The following is a 4,852-nucleotide window of genomic DNA, read 5'->3' as shown; positions in this document are numbered from 1 at the left end:
ATATATACGACGGGCTTCTTTCAGTTTCCGTCTACCAAATGCATTGACCCGAGGCTATAGTAGAAGATACTTGCCCAAGATACCACGCAATGGGACTGAATCCGGAACCATGTGGTTGGTAAGCAAGCTACTTACCACACAGCCACTCCTGCGCCTAAAGTGTGTGACGTTTACAGCACCTAGGTTTCCCAAGCGGTCACCCATCTAAATACTCGCTAGGTTCGATGTTCCTTAACTTCGGTGATCGGACGAGAAGCGGTGCTCTCAACGTGATATGGCCGTATTCATTTCATTTATAATAATAATAATAATAATTATTATTATTATAATAATTATTATTATCATTATCATTATCATTATCATTATTATTATTATTATTATTATTATTATTATTATTATTATTATTATAAATGCCTGGATGCAGTACCAGGCGGTGGCTCTCATGGCTTCTGATCTTAATTGATTGGAAGTGTTATCATGTACATTGTTTTGTCGTGGTATAAAAAGCTGTCCTACAGCAAATATTCTGCTCAATACCACAGATTTACTTGTTGGTTGTTTGACCTTAACCAGTTGAGTATGTCCGTTGGTGGCTGACGATATGTGCTTCTCTGATCATAGGCAGAAGTAGTGGGGGTGCATCATAGCTATGTTTTGAGAGGAATTCTTTGGGGTTTGGATAATTCACCGTTGGAAACATGGGTGTTTTGCTCAACATCCTTAAACAAACCTTATTCAGGGACCTTTTGAGCAGGATGGGCTACTCGACCCGAAGAAAAATTCTAACTGAGCCCCACCCGCAAGGTCATGCACTGTTTGTCTTGATATGATATCACTATGTCGTGCACATATGATTGTGATGCATGTGCCTGGTGTACCCTTATCAGACGGGTAGTCATGATGGGTATAATTGGCTTCCTATATTTTACCCCAGTGTCTCTTTGATGGCATGCACAGCTCTCTCACTCAATAATAATAATAATAATAATAATAATAATAATAATAATAATAATAATAGTAGTAGTAGTAGTAGTAGTAATAATAGTAATAATAATAGGAAGGCTGCAAGACTATAGTATAATGAAAGGAGAAATTAGTGAGAAAATTTCCAACTAGCATACTGAAAGAATTAGGAAGGTCCTCGAAACAAATTAAATGGAGGCTCTGTTATCAAAGCAATGAATGCATGGGTTTCCGCTCGTTTTCTTAACTGAACAATGACAGAGATAGAAAACTTGGAAGCCAGTAACAATGCACAACTTGCATCACCCTAAAATTAATGTCGACAAGTTCTAAATATCGAAGAAAGGAAAGAGTAGATGATTGATGAATACAGAAAACACCATCAGAACCAGGTTATGGGGTCGAAAAAACCATGTGGTACATAGTGAGTAAGGAATATATCGGCGGCTAAGTATTTCCTAAAATATATTGAAATTGTAGGATTATTCAAGTACAAAAAGAAAAACGAAAAAAGGAAATAACTAGAAAAACAGGATCGATTCATGTAACAACCCTAAAGTGTTGGATGTGAAGAATGCTGGTTATACCTGCTGGACGAAAACCTGAAGCGAGAAACAGTATAGCTACTTATAGCTGTTCTGGAACAAGCCATTAGGGTGAATTTGATAAAGTCAATGACCAATGAACCATAATGAGCAAAGACAAAATCTTCGGAAAAGAGACAAAAATAGCACAAAAGAGCATAAATTCAGGCATGACTCTGTGGGGATATGTGTTGATTCAAAGTAGCAGCAAATCGTATGAACACGAACCAGAGGCTGACAGAGAATGATAATTACAGAATTTTATGGGATTTCTCTATAGGAGTAGCAATATAACTCATATAAGGAGTCCAGATATGATTATAGAGAACAACAAATTGGCGTAAGTTCATAGACTTTGCAATATCATATGATAATATAGTGGTGACCAAAGAAATTAAGAAAATATCATGACTTAACCAGAGTGATGAAGAAATTGTGGGAGAGACTAAGATGACAATTACTCCTTTGGTAATTTGTGTATTTTGGCACAACACCCGAATTAATACCTACGAGGATGAAGCTTATTGAAAATGAGATCTGCAGAAAAATGTGCTCCTGCATTATGCAAGGATACTAAGATTCTGGAGATTTGAGATTTGGTGTCACCAAAACTCAAAACAACATCCCTGGTGACTAATAATAATAATAATAATAATAATAATAATAATAATAATAATAATAATAATAATAATAATTTCTTTATTTGTTACGAGTTCTCATGGAAAAGAGGAATAGTATAAAAGGCCATATGCTAATATAGCGGACAGGTTCAAAAAAAGCTTTTATGGACCTTTCGTATAACGAGTTAAAAATACTGTATTTCCACACAGGCTGGAATAATCGTGCATTAATCAGTCTTTTTATCCTCCAAATATTTCCCGTATGCCGCTGTAGATAACAGCGCATTTCACCTTTTCAAACACGCTACCTTTGCAAGACCAGCGTAAATATCTTCTCTTCTATCCTTACAAAACATTTTGCTGCCTATCGTCTCTTTCCATCTAGGAGTTTGTCTTTTGCTACCTGCTTCACCTTGTCATATGAATTGAGTATTTTATCGCTGCCCCTGCATCTCTTTTATAGATACAATTATTATATTGATAGAATCTAATTTCTCAGAATTGATCTGTTATTGATTACTGATTTTCTTGTTGTCGATATTGTTGTTGTTTGCTGATATCAACACTACCTATGAACTTACCACGCGCCCATGTTGCTTTCGAAAGGTGACAACGAAATACAGTCAATATTATTCACTATGCTCTTCTCAGTCACACTTATATTACAGTGCGTCATATAGTGAGGCACATACATATGAATGGACGTTTCGCAGGAAAGCTATCTGACCCCGATGGTCCTTATGGTCCGGCTTTCCACTTTAGAATGTTCAAAGTACTACAGGCTTTCCGTGACTGAACTTTTCAGAAAACAAAAGATGAGGAATTTCATCTTTCTTGTGCAAAAAGTAAATTAGTTTTCATTTAATCTGCTCAGGAATAAATAATCAGATCAACAAAGTTTTGCTACTGCTCCATTTCGTATTGCACCTCAATTACATGCACAAGCTGAATATCCGGATTAATGCGAGAAAAACTGGCTCAATTAACATCTAGACCACCCCACCATTTCATCGTTTATTTCTCAACGATATATGTCTCTGGGTGCATATATTGCTTTGTTTACGTTTTTGTTGTTATTGCTATAATAGCTGTCGTTGCTACTCTTGCTGTTGCCTCTGAACGGACACTTAGGACTACTTAAATTATTCTTTTCATAAAAATAAATTATTTTCCATGTGTTGAAAAATGTTTATGAGGCAACAGCAAGCTTGTTTATGCCTTTATGTATTTCGTTCATTAATGTTTTTCTTTATTTTTTTGGTCGGTGTTAGTCGGTTCACTTGGCATCATCATGAATCAGGTCAATCTCCACCACGATAATAATCAAGATATTAATATGATATCAAAACAAAATCATTCGAAAAAGTAAATTGTACTTCTTTGTATAATAGTCATGCTTATACATATATTAATCCAAACACTTTGGCGCCGTAAACAGCCAATGAAGTAACATTAAAAACATATAAATCATTTATTTTCGATATAAAGCCAGAATTAAATGAAATAAAATCTGACTAGTTTTTAGAAACAAGACATGAGGCACATAAAAATATCATTTATTTTTGAAAATCATCGGAAAAATAATGTCAAATTTAGCGAAACTTGGGGGCCAGAAGAAATGTTTGCACTTGCTGAAAAATTTTCAAAATATATAAATAGTAATGATTGCCATTAAGTCAGCAATTTTTACGCATCTGGGAGATAGTCGATTACATCGTTCCTGGAGAGGGGAAAAGTAAAACTGACCTTTGCGAGATTTGATCTAAAAAAACGTAAAGGATAGGATATATGCCGTAAGAATTTTGTCTGACAACTTAACGTTTCTGCCTGCCTGTCACCTTAATAATAACTGCAGTATTAATAGGAAAGACAAAAGGGATAAAAATATTACTATAATAGTATCGTTCACAGCAATAATAACAGATAATAAAAGAAGAGAAGGTGGAAGAGAAAATTACTAATATTTGCTCCAATGCCTTGCCTTAAATTTAGTAAGGGTATTTTTATAGTCGATTACATCGAGGTGAATACTTGTATAATATTTCATTACATAGGAAAGATGATAGCTCATAGGTGAATCCGGTAAGGTTTGAACTCCAACTGCATACATAGGTAACTATATAATACATAGAATGTCTTCTATCGATGCACCAGTTTCTACTGTTACACAACCATGAAGGATAAACATAGATAATAAAAGCCGAAACTGGAAATGCAATAGAAAAAAGAGCCGTAAAGATGAAGTTCTCGTAATTCTATTAGACATCTAGCTCGATAGACAACAAATGCATGCGTTCTGCCCGCTATTAATAGTAAACAGAATAAAACGGTACATTCTAAATGATGAATTACAGAAAATTGTATCTTCATCGATAAAGAAAATTATGTCCTTAATAAAACAGTTAATCTCGGTGAAGCAGCTCCTCGAATTGTAACATGTCAATGCGTGTAGATATAAGTACTATCTGCCATTCCTTTCTACTACTTGCCCGCGTTAAATTGCTAGATCATATGTTTATATATGTATGTATATGTCAAGTCGCTCTAGTGCTACTGGTAACATGTATTTCAGCACAACCTGTTACATGAGTAAGTATTCGGAAACTAAACCGGATACCCCAGCAAACATGCATGATAAGAATGGTGATTTTTGGAGGGCTTGCGGGATGAAAAGTGGTGTATATC

At 35.1% G+C, this 4,852-nt stretch overlaps 1 pseudogene; it reads right to left on the bottom strand.

Annotated features, from left to right (window-relative positions):
• Nucleotides 1-167: 167 nt before the first annotated feature.
• Nucleotides 168-286, bottom strand: LOC128250168 (5S ribosomal RNA; annotated as a pseudogene).
• Nucleotides 287-4,852: the final 4,566 nt, after the last annotated feature.

The sequence above is a fragment of the Octopus bimaculoides genome, chromosome 1 (assembly GCF_001194135.2).
Source record: "Octopus bimaculoides isolate UCB-OBI-ISO-001 chromosome 1, ASM119413v2, whole genome shotgun sequence".
Lineage (NCBI taxonomy): Eukaryota > Metazoa > Mollusca > Cephalopoda > Octopoda > Octopodidae > Octopus > Octopus bimaculoides.
This window is presented reverse-complemented; position numbering and strand designations above follow the sequence as displayed.